Consider the following 20,796-nt stretch of genomic DNA (forward strand, 5'->3'; position numbering starts at 1 on the left):
GTTGTATTAAACAATCTAATATTTGAAGCAATATTTAGAACACTTTTATCATTAAGCTATTCAAAGTAATAGAGAAGAACATTGTAAAGAATTGTTCACTTTTAGCAAAAGCTGGGTTTCTGTATTTATGTTTAAATAATCAGCATGTAGTGGCATGTTGTGTAATGGGAGATTTGTTTTGTTTTTTTAATTTTAATCAATGAGAGAACAAAATGTGTTTTTTAAAAGTTATTTTCATATAACAGCTGTATCATTATGAGGATTTGAGGTAACTTGTTTTACTCCTTCTTGTAATACGTTGTATAATTGATTTAAAAATAAACTCAGTTATGAGTCCAATTAGTTTTTTCTTTATAAGACTTCATTTTGTAATTTCATATTTATGTGCATAGTTATTAAACATCTTTTTCTCCTTTGGATACTATGCTTCAAGATGTCAATGTTTTTTCTGCATCTGTTGAGATAATCATATGATTTTTGTTTTTAATTCTATTTATGTGGTGTATCACATTTGTTGACTTATGTATGTTAAACTATCCCTGAATCTCTGGTGTCAAACCCACTTGATCATGGTGGGTTATCTTTTTGGTATGTTTTTGGATTCGGTTAGCTAGTATTTTGTTAATGATTTTAGCACCTATGTTCATCAAGGATATCAGTCTGTAGTTTTCTTTTTTGGTTATGTCCTTTCCTGGTTTTGGTATTAGGATGACGCTGGCTTCATAGAATGAATTAGGGAGGGTACCTTCTTTCTCTGCCTTGCGGAATACTGTCAAAAGGATTACTACCAATTCTTTGAATGTCTGGTAGAATTCTGCTGTGAATCCGTCTGGTCTTGGACTTTTTTTCATTGTTAATTTTTAAATTACCATTTCAATCTTCCTATTTGTTATTGGTCTGTTCAGGGTGTCTAATTCTTCCTGATTTGAGCTAGGAGGGTTGTAGTTTTCCGGGAATTTATCCGTCTCTTCTAGGTTTTCTGGTTTATGTGCGTAGAGGTGTTCACAGTAGCCTTGAAAGATCTTTTGAACGATCTTTTGGTTGGGTCAGTTGTTATACAACCTGTTTCATTTCTTAGTGAGGTTATTTGGACTTCCTCTCTTCTTTTCTTGGTTAATCTTGTGAATGGTCTATCCATTTTATTTATCTTTTTGAAGGACCAGCTTTTTGTTTCATTTATCTTTTGTAATTTTTTTTTGTTTCAATTTCATTTGGTTCTGCTCTGATCTTGGTTATTTCCTTTCTTCTACCAGCTTTGGTTTGGTTTGTTCTTGTTTCTCTAGTTCCTTGAGGTGTGACCTTAGAATGTCATTTTTCAGAATTTTCAGTCTTTTTGATGTAGGCACTTAGGGCTATGAACTTTCCTCTTAGCAACGCCTTTGCTGTATCACAAAGGTTTTGATACGTTGTATCATTATTGTCATTCAGTTCGAAGAACTTTTAAATTTCCATCTTAATTGCACTTTTGACCCAATGCTCATTCAGGAGCAGATTATTTAAATTCCATGTATTTGTATGGTATTGAGGGTTCCTTTTGGTGTTGATTTCCAGTTTTATTCCACTGTGGTCTAAGAGAGTGCTTGATATAATTTCAATTTTTTTTAATTTATTGAGGCTCGTTTTTGGCCTATCATGTAGTCTATCTACTGATCCATCTTGTAGAAAGTTTCATGCACTGTTTAATAGAATGTGTATTCTGAGGTTGTTAGATAAAATGTGCTGCATATCTATCTGTTAAGTCAGTTTGTTCCAAGGTAAAGTTTAAATCCATTGTTTCTTTGTTGAGTTTCTGTCTTGATGACCTGTGTAGTACTGTCAGTGGAGTATTGAAGTCCTCCACTATTATTTTGTTGCTGTCTATATCATTTCTTAAGTTTATTGGTAATTGTTTTATAAATTTGGGACCTCCAGTGTTACATGCATATATGTTTAGGATTGTGATATTTTCCTGTTGGACAGGCCTTTTACCATCATACAATGTTCCTCTTTGTCTCTTTTAACTGCTGTTGCTTTAAAGTTGGTTTTCTCTAAGAACACCTACCTCTGCTTGCTTTTGGTGTCCATTTGTATAAAATGTCTTTTTCCACCCCTTTAGTTTATGTGAGTCCTTATGTGTTAGGTGAGTCTCCTGAAGGCAGCAGATGGTTGGTTGGTGAGTTCTTACTCATTCTGCAGTTATGTATCTTTTAAGTGGAGCATTTAGGCCATTTACATTCAATGTTAGTATTGAAATGTGAGACACCCTTGCATACATTGTGCACTTTGTTGCCTGTGTACTTTGTTTTTTTGTTTGTTTGTTTTTGCTTTTTAACTTGCATTTTTGTTTTATAGGTCCTGTGTGATTTATGCTTTAAAGAGGTTCTGTTTGATGTGTTTCCAGGATTTGTTTCAAGATTTCCAGCTCCTTTTTAGCAGTTCTTGTAGTGGTGGCTTGGTAATGTCAAATTCTCTCAGCATTTGTTTGTCTGAAAAAGACTGTATCTTTTCTTCATATTTGATGCTTAGTTTCACTGGAAACAAAATTCCTGGCTGATAATTGTTTTGTTTGAGGAGGCTGAAGATAGGCCCCAATTCCTTCTAGCTTGTAGGGTTTCTGCTGAGACATCTGCTGTTAATCTGATAGGTTCTCCTTTATATCTTAATGTAATGAAAGCCATCTATGACAAACCCATAGCCAACATAATACTGAATGGGGAAAAGTTGAAAGCATTCCCTCTGAGAACTGGAACAAGACAAGGATGCCCAATCTCACCACTCCTCTTTGACACAGTACTGGAAGTCCTAGCCAAAGCAATCAGACAAGAGGAAGAAACAAAGGGCATCCAAATTAGTAAAGAGGAAGCCAAACTGTCACTGTTTGCTGATGATATGATCGTTTACCTTGAAAACCCTAAGGACTCCTCCAGAAAGCTCCTGGAACTGATAAAAGAATTCAGAAAAGTTTCCAGATACAAGATACAAGATTAATGTACACAAATAAGTAGCTCTTCTATATACCAACAGTGACCAAGTGGAGAATCAAATCAAGAACTCAAACCCTTTTATGATAGCTGCAAAAAAAAAAAAAATTAAAATACTTAGGAATAAACCTAAGCTAGGAGTCAAAAGACTTCTACAAGAAAAACTATAAAACACTGCTGAAAGAAATCATAGATGACATGAACAAATGGAAACATATACCATGCACATGGATGAGGAAAATCAATGTTTTGAAAATGACCAGACTGCCAAAAGCAATCTACAAATTCAATGCAATCCCCATCAAAATACCAACATCACTCTTCACAGAATTAGAAAAAAAAATTCTAAAATTCATATGGAACCAAAAAAGAGCGTGCATAACGAAAGCAAGACTAAGCAAAAGGAACAAATCTGGAGGCATCACATTACCTGATTTCAAACTACACTATAAGGCCATAGTCACCAAAAGAGTGTAGTGCTAACATAAAAATGGGCACATAGACCAATGGAACAGAATAGAGAACCCAGAAATAAACCCAAATACTTACAGCCAACTGATCTTTGACAAAGCAAACAAAAACATAAAGTGGCGAAAGGACACCATTTTTAACAAATGGTGCTGAGAAAATTGGCTAGCCATATGTAGAAGAATGAAACTGGATCCTCATCTCTCACCTTATAAAAAAATCAACTCAAGATGGATTAAGGACATAAATCTAAGACCTGAAACTATAAAAATTCTAGAAGATAACATTGGAAAAACTCTTGCAGACATTGGCTTAGGCAAGGATTTCGTGACCAAGAACCCAAAAGCAAATGCAATAAAAACAAATATAAATAGCTAGGACCTAATTAAACTACAAAGCTTTTGCACAGCAAAAGGAACATTCACTAGAGTAAGCAGACAACCCACAGAGTGTGAGAAAATCTTCACAGTCTTTACATCTGACAAAGGACTAATATCCAGAATCTGTAACAAACTCAAATCAGTAAGACAAAAGAAACAATCCTATCAAAAAGTGGGCTAAGGGCATGAATAGGCAATTCTCAAAAGAAGATATACAAATGGCGACAAAAGTGAAAAAATACTCAGCATCACTAATGATCAGGGAAATGCAAATCAAAACTACAATGCGATACCACCTTACTCCTGCAAGAATGGCCGTAATCAAAAAATCAAAAAACCTTAGATGTTGGTGTGGATGCAGTGATCAGGGAACACGTCTATACTGCTGGTGGCAACGTAATCTATTACAACCACTATGGAAAACAGTGTGGAGATTCCTTAAAGAACTGAAAGTAGAACTGCCATTTGATCCACCAATCCCACCACTGGGTACCTACCCAGAAGAAATCAAGTCATTATTTGAAAAGATACTTGTACATGCATGTTTATAGCAGCACAATTCACAATTGTAAAATCATGGAATCAGCCCACATGTCCATCAATCAACGAGTGGATAAAGAAACTGTGATATACATGTATCATATATATATGATGGAATACTACTCAGCCATAAAAAGGCATGAATTAACAGCATTTGCAGTGACCTGGATGAGACTGGAGACTATTATTCTAAGTGAAGTAAGTCAGGAATGGAAAACCAAACATCATATAGTCTCACCAATATGTGAGAACTAAGCTATGAGGACCAAAAGGCGTAAGAATGACACAGTGAACTTTGGGGACTTGAGGGAAAGAGAGGGAGGAGGGCACAGGATAAAAGGCTACAGATATAGTGCAGTATATACTGCTTAGGTGATGGGTGCACCAAAATCTCACAAATCACTGCTAAAGAACTTACTCATGTAACCAAATACCACCTGTACCCCAATACTTATGGAAAAAAAAAGGTGTCAGTGTTTGGGACTCAGAGTCTAAAACCAGTGCTTCTGTCAATGTATGTCAGGGAGGAGTCCCTCAGTAAGTACTTATTAATCTAATGAGTTGAAATGGTAGGAGAATATCGATGCCATCTTAACAATTTCTTATTCACACTAAGAATTGTGTTCTTGAAACATCATAAGAATGTAAATTTAAATCCAGTTATTAAGAAAATTTGTATAGCTTAAGTAGAGACTCTTGTTCAGAGAAAGTAAGTTTTCCCCATGTTAACCTCAAAAGTTTAAGATATATCATATATCTCATGTACACTTATTTGAAATATCTTTCCAGGAACAACAATATAGTTCAAAAACTTATTTTAAGGTAAAGCTAATATGATTTGTATCTTCAAAATGTGAGTTAAAAATTTATAGTATTTAAATATATTGTTTTCACCTGGACTTAACATGTTCTCTAGGTAATTTAAAAGCATACTACTTTATAGATAAGTATAATATTTTTCCATGTAATTATTTGTACTGGTTTTGATATTTGTAAAATTTAGTTTTTTGCGTATATTGTTCGTTACTACGTTATCAGTTATATTCCCTTCACGTTGACGCAAGATGAAATTGCGTAGTGAATGACATTTTATGTTTCTTTGAAAATTGTACCACAGTTCAGCTGTATTTTCTTTGACTCACAGTTGAAGAAATCACAGCTCAGGAATGACAAGTAAATTGTTTAAATTCATGCAGGTGGTAGGCAGGTAGTGGAGCAAAGATAAAATACAGTAACTTCAGACTCCAATCCACCAGGACTTTCCCATAAGAGAAATGATTTTTTTCTGTGAAGCCAGAATAAAATTTTAATCATTTTGGTTTTTGCACAATGCCCATGTAGGTTTCTTAACAAGTATTTCGAATGAATAAGAACATATTTCACCCACATCACAACTTTAAGTAGTTGTGGGTGGTAAGAATTATTATGAAGTCATTGAATTAAAGGTGAGTAAGGCAATGGGGAGCCATTGTCTGACTGTAGTTGGTGACATCTTTTTTTTTTTTTTTTTTTTCTGACGGAGTCTCGCTCTGTCGCCCAGGCTGGAGTGCAGTGGCGCGATCTCGGCTCACTGCAAGCTCCGCCTCCCAGGTTCACCCCATTCTCCTGCCTCAGCCTCCCAAGTAGCTGGGACTACAAGCACCCGCCACCACACCCAGCTAATTTTTTGTATTTTTAGTAGAGACGGAGTTTCACCGTGTTATCCAGAACGGTCTCGATCTCCTGACCTCGCGATCCGCCTGCCTCGGCCTCCCGAAGTGCTGGGATTACAGGTGTGAGCCACCACGCCCGGCCAGTTGGTGACACTTTATAGCAAAAACTGCAGTGGTTAGCAAAGATATTTCCTGACTGGGAAAACTAAATAAGATTAGTAAACATTTAAATATATGAGATGAACATCCTGGAATCATGTAATATAAATTTCAGTCAGATATTATTTTTAATATGTCAAAAATTGAGACTGACCAATAAAGTATTAAGCTGTATTCATTCTGATTATTAGTGAATATTTTGTCACATCTCGACAATAACTATGTTCTCTCACCCTAAATTTGTCTTTCAGAAATGCATGTAAACTCATATTAATGAATAATCATTTCATTTTGATACATTTATTTTCATGAAAATTCCACAGCTTTTCCTCTATTTTTTTTTTTTTTTTTTTTTTTTTTTTTTTTTACATTTCAACTGTTATTTGGTGAATATTTTCTCATGGACCAGGACTCGTCTATGGCAATTTTTTCAGTACATTTTCTCATCTGACAGAATGGTGCAATGTATTAGCTGGTATTTTTTGTTTGATTTTAAATTTTATGGTTTCTCATTGATAATCTCTATTCTTACTTGTCCCTACTCCCACATACACCTCCAACCCCATCTTAGCATTTTATGTTTTACTAGACAAGAGACTCATCAGAGGTTTTTGTTCCTTGTTTGAAAAATCATGCACTTAGAACATGTGATCCTGTCTCTTCTCATATTCCCTTTTGGATGAAAACATTCTGGAAATATTTCCTCTGTAAAAACTTAGAAATGATAATGATGTTTTATACTGAAATGAATAACTAGTCACAAGGAGAATTAAACAATTAACTTACCATTTTCTATCAATAACTAATAAGAAAAGTACTAAAGTAATTATTTGGTAATTAATGAAAAATTGATAGAAATTTACATTGCAAGAAGTCCACTTAAAATGTCAATGCATATGTTTTTTAAATAATAGATTGTACGTTTAGAATATTTTGTAGTTAATGAGACTTAACGTACTGTATTTCAACTTAATGTGATGGGAATTCTTAAAGCATCAGACTTCTCAGATAAGAATGACACCTGTCTCACTATCTATGTTTATTAGGTTTTAACTGTTAAGATTTTATTATTTCTGGGAGAGTTGAGAAGAATGACCGCAAGTATACATTCTCTAAGAATGTAAAAAAAGACTCTAAATATTTATTTAAATGTAATATGTATAACAGCTGATTACAATATTAAAATGTTATTTAAAGAACGAATGTAACAGACATCGTTTTAAATTAAGAGGTTATTAGCATATTGCTGCTTACAATAAGATAGAAGCAAAATGGACATGGATGGAAGAGGAAAGAGAGAAAGGGAGACAAAGGGAAGTAGGAGGAAAGGAGAGAGGATGAGGAGTAAAGAATGACTGATGGAGAGAGAAATAGGAAGAGGAGAGAGAAAGAGAGAGAGAGATTTATTTAAAAATAAAAGTGGTACTATTACAAACTCTCAGGATTTTGTGAATGTTAAGTAAGGTAATTCATGTGAAATGGTCTAGTGTATTTTTCGGAAAACAAATTGTCATTAAATATTAGTTTCTTTAGTGATGTGACTGAAACTCCATTGCCCTTTTTGCTGCACCCTGTCCTGCTACTGCTAAGATATATTATATAATACGACCAGCTTAAGCACAGTGATTTCACATTACTCACAGTAAGACTTTTGGATATGAATTATCTTATAATTTTTCTTTGGTTCGACAGTTCTTAAAAATGATCAAAGGATATACAGAGAATTCTCTGCTGAAACAAAGTATTAGCCTATTTAATGTCACAATGAACAAGAAAACCACAGGAACAAGCTAATATTTAAAGTAATGGCTGTTCTGTTAAAATAAATCATGCATATTCTATTGATATTGGAGTACATGAAGCACTGCACAATAATTCATGGTTATGTCAAGATGTCACTGGCAGTAATATTAAAGAAAAATATGGCTGTGGCAACATTTGAATAATTGTATCATTTGTTGAGAGTAAATGAGCTGAAGCTTCTATCAAATATAAAATTCCAGAAAGAAACATGTGTAAGAAAGGCAAATTCACCACGTTGGGAACATGTGCTGGGTATTGACGTAAATATTTGTCAGTGAAGCACTTCCATAAGATTTGGAATGTGAATAAAAGTTCATGTCACAGCGGGTAGGTACAGGGACTTCAGAAAGTTTTAGAGGTAAGGTTTATGCATTCACTTAACAGAATTCTTATTAAAAACAACCATTTGATTTTGCAAACAACTGGGCTTGTCACTGGTATCTTCCTGCAATTCTGCAAATTCTTGATGACCTGAAAGTTACTGAAGGCTATCTTTGACCATCAAAAGCCAGCCTTAAACCTAGAATTCTTGTTATTAAAAGAATTCCTGCTTGAAATATTTCATTTTTTTTGTCTGAACACTGAGAAATGCAAAAAGACCACCCAGCCTGTTAATGAAATTTTCCTCTCCAAATAATTTCAAAGTACGTTATTTTCTAGTAAATTATTTTCACGCTTTTTGTCACGAAAGTGTTCCTTTGATTTCTAGCACAAGTTACAGTAATATGCAAATAATTCTTAGATAAGATGATATTGACAGCATATTCTTAACTATTTGTGTAAAACTATGCATAATTTTCATTATTCTAACTTTTGGGATTTTTTTCCTCTATATAAATAAAAATTATGCCTGATATTTAAAGTAGAAAAATATAAACCACTATCTTCTAGAGAAAACTTTTTCTTCCTTCAAAAATGGATATTGATAAAAATGTAGATATTCTCAACTCACTATGTTTAAACATACCATGTTTCCAGAAAATTTGTTTTTACCATTGACTTTAGAGTTTGATGTTCAGGATCAACATTTTCTCCAGACCCATGAAATACACTACTCAAAATTTTTTTCAAAAGTCAACCTTTCCAATTTGTTCTCTTTTTGCTGCAAATACTTCAAACCTTCTATAATGTCTCCCTTCTCATTTTTTCCATTGAATAATTGATCTTTAAGGCTATACATGACTGTAATTCCAAAGGCCATCTTGAATCATTGAGATAACCAGAAATACAGGAAAATTATGTTGAGCAATTAATCAATTTAAGTATATTTTACAGTGTCCCCACTTTGTATAAACTCCTGAAAATGTTAATTAGTATATTTTTCTAAGGTTTCTATGAAGCAGTTGACTCTAGTGACTATAAGCTTGTATTTTAGAGTATACAATTGAAAAGACATTCATTCTGCTGCTTATTAGCAGTGTAATATTGGGCAAGCTACTTTATTCCAATAAACTAGGGATAAGATGAGGTAAATACTAGGAATTATCCCATAGTTATGTTGGGAGATTTAATTGGGATAATGCTTGTAAAAGTTTGCCACAGTTGCTGACATATGCCGAATATGATTTTTACCATAATTATTTTGATGATGAACCCACCCAAGGCTCATCTAATTATAAAAAAAACTCATTCCACTCCTATTCAACATAGTGCTTGAAGTTCTGGCCAAGGCAATTAGGCAGGAGAAGGAAATAAAGGGTATTCAATTAGGAAAAGAGGAAGTCAAATTGTCCCTGTTTGCAGATGACATGATTGTATATCTAGAAAACCCCATCGTCTCAGCCCAAAATCTCCTCAAGCTGATAAGCAACTTTAGCAAAGTCTCAGGATACAAAATCAATGTACGAAAATCACAAGCATTCATATACACCAATAACAGACAAACAGAGAGCCAAATCATGAGTGAACTCCCATTCACAATTGCTTCAAAGAGAATAAAATACCTAGGAATCCAACTTACAAGGGATGTGAAGGACCTCTTCAGGGAGAACTACAAACCACTGCTCAATGAAATAAAAGAGGATACAAAGAAATGGAAGAACATTCCATGCTCATGGGTAGGAAGAATCAATATCGTGAAAATGCCCATACTGCCCAAGGTAATTTATAGATTCAATGCCATCCCCATCAAGCTACAATGACTTTCTTCACATAATTGGAAAAAACTACTTTAAAGTTCATATGGAACCAAAAAAGAGCCCGCATTGCCAAATCAATCCTAAGCCAAAAGAACAAAGCTGGAGGCATCATGCTACCTGACTTCAAACTATACTACAAGGCTACAGTAACCAAAACAGCATGGTACTGGTAACAAAACAGAGATATAGATCAATGGAACAGAACAGGGCCCTCAGAAACAATGCCACATATCTACAACCATCTGATCTTTGACAAACCTGACAAAAAAAAGAAATGGGGAAAGGATTCCCTATTTAATAAATGGTGCTGGGAAAACTGGCTAGGTATATGCAGAAGGCTGAAACTGGATCCCTTCCTTACACCTTATACAAAAATTAATTCAAGATGGATTAAAGACTTACATGTTAGACCTAAAACCATAAAAAACCCTAGAAGAAAACCTAGGCAATACCATTCAGGACACAGGCATGGGCAAGGACTTCATGTCTAAAACACCAAAAGCAATGGCAACAAAAGCCAAAATTGACAAATGGGATCTCATTAAACTAAAGAGCTTCTGCACAGCAAAAGAAACTACCATCAGAGTGAACAGACAACCTACAAAATGGGAGAAAATTTTTGCAACCTACTCATCTGACAAAGAGCTAATATCCAGAATCTACAATGAACTCAAACAAATTTGCAAGAAAAAAACAAACAACCCCATCAAAAAGTGGGCAAAGGATATGAACAGACACTTCACAAAAGAAGACATTCATGCAGCCAAAAAACACATGAAAAAATGCTCATCATCACTGGCCATCAGAGAAATGTAAATCAAAACCACAACGACATACCATATCACACCAGTTAGAATGGCGATCATTAAAAAGTCAGGAAACAACAGGTGCTGGAGAGGATGTGGAGAAATAGGAACACTTTTACACTGTTGGTGGGAGTGTAAACTAGTTCAACCATTGTGGAAGTCAGTGTGGCGATTCCTCAGGGATCTAGAACTAGAAATTCCATTTGACCCAGCCATCCCATTACTGGGTATATACCCAAAGGACTATAAATCATGCTGCTATGAAGACACATGCACACGTATGTTTATTGCAGCACTATTCACAATAGCAAAGACTTGGAACCAACCCAAATGTCCATCAATGATAGACTGGATTAAGAAAATGTGGCACATATATACCATGGAATACTATGCAGCCATAAAAAAGGATGAGTTCATATCCTTTGTAGGGACATGGATGAAACTGTAAACCATCATTCTCAGCAAACTATCTCAAGGACAAAAGACCAAACACCGCATGTTCTCACTCATAGGTGGGAACTGAACAGAGAACACAAGGACACAGGAAGGGGAACATCACACTCCGGGGACTGTTGTGGGGTGGGGGGAGGGGGGAGGGATAGCATTAGGAGATATACCTAATGTAAATGACGAGTTAATGGGTCCAGCACACCAACACGGCACATGTATACATATGTAACTAACCTGCACATTGTGCGCATGTACCCTAAAACTTAAAGTACAGTAATAATAAAATTAAAAAAAAAAAAACTCATTCAGTGATAACTCTGGAGCTGGACTACCTGGAGCAAATCTCAGTGATTCCATTTACTGTTGTGTGACATTGGGCAGGTTACTTGCCTCTCCTGGTTGCTCACTGGCAAAATGTAGATGAAAATAGTACCTTCCCTTTAAGTCCCTGTCAAGTTTAAATAAGTTAATACAAGCACATCGCTTAGAACAATGCCAAGCATTTAGCAAACTAGCTACTCTTGGGAAAGATGACAGATCTGAGAATTAGAGAATTCTTTCACACACCACTCATAGTTTTCTTCTTGATGCACCAAATTACTGATAGTTATAACAAACTTGGAGTATTTAGGATAAACATAATATTTCTTCAAGTATATGATATTATGTTCTACTAGGTCATTTATTTTTTCTGCTAAGTTTATCATTGCTACGACTTTTGATCTTTTTGGATGTAAAATTAGTAAAGACTCATCACAAGCTATTTATTTAAGGTCAATTTAAAAAAATTATTACCAAGAGAGGTGAGAGCATTGATGAAGATTCTCAATTAGAAGACAGCGAGAGAGAGAGAAACACATCTGTGTCTTTAGTAACTTATAATTACTGAGATTGAGTCAACTGACTTCCTCCCATAAACCCTGCCACCTTTTTTTGGTGCATTTCAAAGATATCTATCAGAAAGTATTGCACACACTTTATCATGTGAATTTTACTGTATTTCTTTACAAGTACTGTATATTCATTAAGGAAAAACTAAAACAAAACAAAAAACACCATTCTACAAATGCGTGCTTTGCATTTTCCATATTGACAATTTTTTGTTTGATCCACTTATCCAATCCACAACAATTAAGAATTTAACTCAAAATTTATGGCTCCTTCTATTTCCAAGAAAGGTAATATTAATTTGCACTGACTCTCGGTTTTAGCAAAACATGAAATTTACACAACTTTTATTATTTTTTATGCATTTAAAATGTATATATCATAATGTGGTATTTTCTTTGTCAATTTCCTCCAGTCATTAGAGGGTTTGCACATACAATCTATGCCAATAAATAATACATAATCTTTGTGATATGTTCCATGGTAAAGATGAATCATAATTTATTTAATCTGAAATAATTATAGAAAGTTTCTGAGGATCTATTCCATTACCAGTTTTGTCGACTTAAATATTTTTTAAAAATATATTAAGAAGAGATATATCTTACATAAAATACAAAGAGCACTGCAACTGGAAATTTTGAATAAAGCCTTATGATGGTGATGATTAAAGATGTTTTGATAAAGATACTACTATAGTTTAATCTAGACACTGTAAAATTTAGGAATGTGGAGAACCTTTTCAGAAAAGTTTTGATTCTGTTTTTAAGTCAATATTTTATTCACAAAGCTGTTAGACACAAGTGATTGAGAATATAATTACTCTTACAAGATACATATAGCCAGTAATTATTTCCATTGTGCCCAATATCACTTTCTTATAAAATTATCACCACTGCCCTCTGAGATGATTATTTATTTGTGTGTATGCATGCATATATCCCAATACAACTGGTAAATAACACCTCAAAACATTATTTCTAATCATTTTAGGTTAAATAAAAGTACAATCTGTCTTCATTGGAATACATCATAAAGAAAATATTAACATGAGAATGCAGTGACATGGAACATACATGTGGTCATTTACCTAATAAATGAATTTAGACATGATTTATGGACTAATTCAGTGTTTTCAAATGATCATTATTTTCTTGTCACATGAAAAGCCATTCAGTCAATTATTATACTATTTTAAAATAATAATCATAGGCCATATTCTAACATTTAAATTGGAAAAATGGTTAAAATTAAATAATAAATTACTTATACTGTTATAAGCTCTTTTACTCTATATGAAGTATTTTTTTAAATTACCCATTTATATAATAAATACAAAATGATAAAATTTTCTACTTCACAATATTGAAAATAATTAAGGTTAATAAACACTAGTAAACATAATTACATAATAATATCTTCATATATTTGAATGTTGTATTTTTCAACATTCTAGAGATACTTATGTGAGATTTACTAATATGAGAAATGTCAATTTAATTATATTTTAGTGAACTCTAATGACTATATATTTTAGTTGTTAAAAACCATGGAAATATGACTTGAAGTTGCAATAAATGTTTTGCTGTCTATTATGTATCTGTTTTAAACATAAAAGTCTGCTATAATACATGTGACTTTCCCCATTATCTGTCAGCTAATATTATGGCATTAAAACAGAGTGATTAGATTAAAGTAACTCATCATAGTATTTCAATCATTTAACATTTTCATGATAACTATGATGGGACTTCATTGGGGGAATTAAAATTTTCTTTTTAACACTGCATTTAAGGACAGATATTGGAAGATTGCATGTTTCTTTGAAAAGCTAATAAAGTTTCTATGTGAGAAGGAAAGCTAAGGTACTATGGATCCTAGATAGAAGAAATAAAAAATACTGACTACTTGCGATAAAAATAATACTGTTTTAAAATATTAAGTATCTAAAGGTAGAGCAGAAAGAATGATATAAAAGTTAAAAATTTAGCAATAGGCCAATTTAGTGGATTGGAAAATATGTGAGTTTAAAATAGAATAGTAGAAAACTAGGGCCAGCGTGTTAGCTCACACCTCTAATCCTCGCACTTTGTGAGGCCCAGGTGGGCGAACTGCCTGAGCTTAGGAGTTCAAGACCAGCCTGAGTTCTAGTGTGATTGCATTTTGGTCTGAGAGTGTGGCGATTCCTCAGATATCTAGAACTAGAAATACCATTTGACCCAGCAATCCCATTACTGGGTATATACCCAAAGGATTATAAATCTTGCTGCTATAAAGACACATGCACATGTATATTTATTGTGGCACTATTCACAATAGCAAAGACCTGGAACCAACCCAAATGTCCAACAATGATAGACTGGATTAAGAAAATGTGGCACATGTACACCATGGAATACTATGCAGCCATAAAAAAGGATGAGTTCATGTCCTTTGTAGGGACATGGATGAAGCTGGAAACCATCATTCTCAGCAAACTATCACAAGGACAAAAAACCAAACATCACATGTTCTCACTCATAGGTGGGAATTGAACAATGAGAACACTTGGACACAGGAAGGGGAACATCACACTCCAGGGGGGCCTGTTGTGGGGTGGGGGGAGGGGGGAGGGATAGCATTAGGAGATATACCTAATGTAAATGACGAGCTAATGGGTGCAGCACACCAACATGGCACATGTATACATATGTAACAAACCTGCATATTGTGCACATGTACCCTAGAACTTAAAGTATAATAATAATAATAATAATAATAATAATAATAAAGAACAGCCTGGGCAACATGGTGAAACCCCATCTCTGCTAAAATACAAAAAATTAACTGGTTTAGGTGGCACATGCCTGTAGTCCCAGCTACTCAGGAAGCTAACACACCAGAAGAGAATTGCTTGAACCCAGAGGGCAGAGGTTGCAGTGAGTCAAGATTGTGCCACTCCACACCAGTCCAGGCAACACAGCGAGACTCTGTCTCAAAAAAAACCAACCAACCAAACAAACAAACAAAACAGAAAGAGAGCTTCTGGAACTTCCAAATAAAATGTTTGTTGAAAGTAAATGTGTGACCAGATTCTAGAAGGGATTTTCATGAGAAGAACAATAGAATTGACCTGAACAGGGCAATTAGTGTCCCATGAATGTTATGTCATCAGATATAGAGAATACCAAAAAGTTGGCAGACAGAAACTGTCATTCCTCCTTTTGTTTCTTGGTTAGAAAACACACAATCTCTACACGTCAGAAAACCAGCCAATATTGTCTCTAATTCGTAGTTCCAAATGGTTGCCCCATCAAGAAAACCATTTTTCTGCATTCTATCAAATACAAACTTCCAGAAAACAACTAGATAAAAAACTGAGTGGCTTCAAGTTGCATCCTTGTAAACACAATCGAAAAAATAAAGCATTTATAGAAGGTGGTAATAGGCAGATACAGGGTCATGCTACTTTCTCATGAAGTTAAACATGTTATTTATGCTTGTCCTTTCTTGTATGCTATAAGAAAAGCATATCAATGCTTGATCAGAAAAAGCAAAACATTTTATGTTAAAATATTGTGTTATTGGTATATTGAATTAAATTGTTTAAGTTAATATATTAAACTAAAGAAAAGAATTTCCACGTAGCTATTATGAAATTAGGTGCTAGAAATATAGATAAGATACTCTATCAGGTCTCAATACCTATTGTAAAACTATAGTGTTTAAGTCAGTACAGTATTTGTTAAAGGGTAAACATACTAGAATCTGGTCACACATTAACTGTCAATATACACCATCAGTATTATGAATGAAAATATTTTACTTGGAATTTGGTGGAAACTTTGGAATTTCATGTTAGAAATTGTTCATAGAAAACATCAAAGTTAACCAAGAGAACTGAAATATGAAAAATTTACCTAACAATTTGATGCAGTAGTAAATCAGATGGGAACAATAAATTACTCCTATTAATCATACCAAGAAAATATTTAGTTTAATCTGGACTAACGAGTAAAATAAAAATGCTATTTTATTTAAACTAGTAGTCATTTCTGATCCACTCAGTAGGCAAATATTACAGAATATTTATATCATAATAGTATTATGTTAAGTATCAGACATACAAAGACAAATATAGCTGCTCCTAAACAAAAAGATTCATAGTATATTCAGCCTATTCAACACCAAGAGCTGGTCATATTAAGCAGTTATATATTTACTTTTTATATATTTTTTGATAAAGAAACACATTTGAATTTCAAACAACTATAGACTTTTCACCATGATGGAAATTTAAAGTCATTGTTTTATGTAACATGCACCTGACTGACACATTTAGTTATTCCGAAATCTTGTAGAAAAATATCAAATTTCTGCTTTTATTAAAACACAAATTTAGATGTGATTAAGCAGAAGAGACAATATGTAGCAAACTAAAATTTGCTGATATATAGTAAAGCTAGATATATTTAATCAATAGGCTTTGATACAACACACAGTAAGTACAATATTAGCTGTGTGAACTTGCACAATGTCAAATAATGGAGAATAATAAGAGCAATTAGAAGGTATAAAAATAAGGCTAATACTATAATTAAAATTTAATTTTTAAATGGGATGTGAGAAGATATGATAGGAATATAGTTAGGTTGGTGTTGAAAAATAAAAATGAAGATTTTATGTGAAAAATTTTCCCCCACGATTTTTATTTATTCTGGATATTAATCCTGCTGGGTTTCTCTCAAAACACATTTTGAAAATACTTACGTATTTTAACCTAAATAAGGTTTTTTTCTAGAATAAGAAGAATTTGATATAATAGTGGGATTCATTTTATAACATTTATTAGCACTTCAACTGTAAATTGATATAATCATTTTCAACATTTTCATTATTGACCTCGAAATTAAGAAGCAAATCAATTTGTTAAATCTGTTTCATAATAAAATATTCCTTTTAAACTTATAATCAGCAAGTATTTTATTGAGCGTCAATTATGAATTAATCAAGAAGATAGTAGGTACTCATCATTTAATGCAATATCTTGCTTATTTTAATATTCTCTTATCATCCAAAAACAAGAGAAGAAAACCTCAAAATAACAGAGGAAGGTTTGTTTGTAATAGCTTCTTTTTGGAAGGTGGGGAGCTGATGGAGGTGAGCTTGGAGAGACTAGTTACATGTTTGGTAAAATCCAAAGGACAGAGCAGAGATGAAAAACTCACAAAGCAGAGTTCAAGGTCTGGCTAGAGATGAGGGTCACAGAAAGGATAGCAAACAGTAGAGACTGAGGAACAGGAAGGTAAGAAGGAGAAAGATTCCTAGAGCAGCGATCTGCACACAATGCCTATATCAAAACATTGTGTCCATGGATTGTTTATATTTGTTGAAGGAAGACAGGAGCAAAAAAATATTTCACTGAATATTTTCTTATTGAATACATATTAATTTTTATACTGTAGTCTAACAGAGACGGAAAAATGTATTTCTTCTGGTAAAGAACTCACATGTCCTTCTGCCTCACAAGTGCATTGAGCCAATCAGTGCTGCTATAAATATTAGCCAAAAGCATGCTCAACAATACTTTTTAGAAAGTTTTGTCTGTATGATAAAGGATAAATACATAATAACCAATTTGGTTTCAATTGACTGGCTCAGAGATTACTCATGGGTTTGTTCTGCATTCTTAGTAATATCTTATTTTTAATGTAGAATATGTAATAATTTGTAAATAATTAAGATAGTGTTAATACTAGAATTATTTTCCTTTCCTTTTTTGCTGCTCATGCTTATTTGAAAAATATGTGTAGAATAGCTATTTGTGTTATATTGCTATAACAAAAGCATAAAATATGTTGCCCTGCCTAAGCAGTCAGACAATGGGGGTTGAGGAAACAGATTCCATGGTCTAGACATCAGATTGAATTCAGTTAGTAACACAATATATTTTTTGTTTGCAATAACTTTGAAGGCATATCAAAAGCATATTGAGCCTTTAATTGGAGAGAAAGTGGCTAGAAAAACCAGAATGTTAGTGGACGTCGTAAATAATAAATACAAGCAGCCAACAAACATGAAAAAATGCTTAACATCACCAGTCATCAGAGAAATGCAAATTAAAACCACAATGAGATAACATCTTACATCAGTCAGAATTGCCATCTTTAAACAGTCAAAAAACAGCTGGGCACAGTGGCTCATGCCTGTAATCCTAGAACTTTGTGAAGCTGAGGTTGATGGATCACTTGAGGCCAGGAGTTCAAGACCAGCCTGGCCAACTTGATGAAACCCCATCTCTACTAAAAATACAAAATTAGCTGGGTGTGTGGTGCATGCCTGTATTCCCAGCTATTTGGGAGGCTGAGGCAGGAGAATCGCTTGAACCCGGAGGCAGAGGTTGCAGTGAGCCGAGATCATGCCACTGCACTCCAGCCTGGGCAACAGAGTGAGCCTCCATCTCAAAAAAAAAAAAAAAATTAGCAAAGCATGGCAGTGCACGTCGGTAATCCCAGCTACTTGGGAGGCTGAGGCAGGAGAATTGTTTGAACCCAGGAGGCGGAGGCTGCAGCAAGCCAATATGGCACCACTACACTCCAGCCTGGGTGACAGAGTGAGACTCTGTCTCAAAAAAGTCAAAAAAACAACAGATGTTGGTATGAATGCAAAAAAAAGGGAACACATATATTTTTCATAAGAATGTAAATTAGTTCAACCTCTATGGAAAACCACGTGGAGATTTCTCAATGATCTAAATGTAGAACTACCATTCAACCCAGTAATTCCACTACTGCATATCCACTCAAAGGAAAATTCTATAAAAAATCATTCTATGAAAATGATACCTGAACATGTATATTCACTGCAGTACTATTCCCAATAGCAAAGTCATGGAACCAACCTTAGCATGCATCAACAGTTACGTGGTTAAAGGAATTGTGATACATATCCACCCTGAAGTACTGTGCAGCCGTAAGAAGGAATGAAATCATGTTCTTTGCAGCCACCTGGATGCAGTTGGAGGCCATTATCCTAAGCAAATTAATGCAAGAACAGAAAACCAAATACCAAATATTCTCACTTGTAAGGAAGTGTTAAACACTGAATACACATAGACATACAGATGGGAACAACAGATACTGGGAACTAGTAGATGGGGGAAGGAGGGTGGGGATATAGGCTGAAAAACTACCTACAAGTACTATACTCAACACCTCGGTGATGGGATTACATGTATCCCAAAGCTCAGCAGCAAGCAATATACCCACGTAATGACCCTGCACATATATCCTCTGAATTCAAAAATTTAAAAAGGCCAAGATATTTATTATTGAAGTGTGACAAATGCATACAATTGAGATAAAATGAGTGAAAATGAGCTACAGCAATATGCCACAGCATGGATAACTGTTAGAAACATAAGGTTGAGCCAAAAAAAGCATGTCCCAGAAAACTAAATGGGATGATATATATTTTATAAATCTTACAAATTAACATAACTAAACGTGACGTTGCTTAGGGATGCGTTCATGTATGATTAAAGTATAATTTCAAAAAAAGTTAAAAATGACCACAACATGGAGGTGCTTGTTACTGGTAGGGTGAAGTCAGAGCAAGGTGAGGATGGGATACAAATGGAACAAAATGTGAGCAGCATCCTTGTTTTTGTGGTAGGCTTATTGGTGCTCATTTTAATAAAGCACTTCGCAATGTGTATGTTACAGAGTCATATATTATTATGAATAAATTATATTCTTAAAATACAGTAATAGAGAATATAGAAAATTTATATGGCAAGATAAATGGATGCAATAAAGAGTTAACGCTAGTGTTCTAATAAATATATTATGGCAATGAACTGTTTTATATATTTTCATTTTTTTAAATAATCACATCCCACTCAGATATAATATGACTTTTGTAATTAGAAAACATTATCTTACAATGAATGAAATGAGGTTGCTATGATTAGTTTATGGTTTTTTTTTAATTACCACAAAAATGTAGGCAGTGGCTGTGCCAAGGGTCTATATTCTATACATTTTAGTTCTTCTATCTGTCCTGCTATGTATATGTGGCACTTGTGATTTTTTTCTCTAAAAATGCCATTTAAAAATACAACTGAAAAGCCTTTAGTATTTCTGAAAACAAACTGGGTGACTGTAAACTTAATTATATATATTTTTATGTTGATAAATTTAATTATTTTTCTGTACGGGTTCAGTATCTTTTAAATACCTTTATAACATCAAACTCGAACATCTATGAAGGAAAAGTCCCCTTTTTACATGATTATTTGATGGCACAATATCTTTTGGATGTATGCCATGTTTTAACGGAAAATAGGTCATATATGTGAGATTTTTAAGTGGACCCTGATACAAATGTGACCACTTTTCTTAGACCCTTTAATCTTCATGACATTTTAATTTATATTTGGTAAAATGACTCAATGAAATAATTCAATAAATTTATCTGATTTTATGGTTGCCTGGCTTAAGTCTTCTGATTCATCACTCCAAAAATGCTACAGTTGAAAAATGCAAATAAATACAATTAATGAGCTGTGCTCC

The 20,796-nt window shown here is 33.8% G+C and overlaps 1 protein-coding gene across 1 annotated transcript in view; it reads right to left on the reverse strand.

Annotated features, from left to right (window-relative positions):
* CSMD3 (CUB and Sushi multiple domains 3) overlaps positions 1 to 20,796 on the reverse strand; it is a 1,221,229-nt gene that overhangs the window by 1,077,558 nt on the left and 122,875 nt on the right. The gene's annotated exons all lie outside the window — the stretch shown is intronic.

Source organism: Pongo pygmaeus, chromosome 7, assembly GCF_028885625.2.
Source record: "Pongo pygmaeus isolate AG05252 chromosome 7, NHGRI_mPonPyg2-v2.0_pri, whole genome shotgun sequence".
Lineage (NCBI taxonomy): Eukaryota > Metazoa > Chordata > Mammalia > Primates > Hominidae > Pongo > Pongo pygmaeus.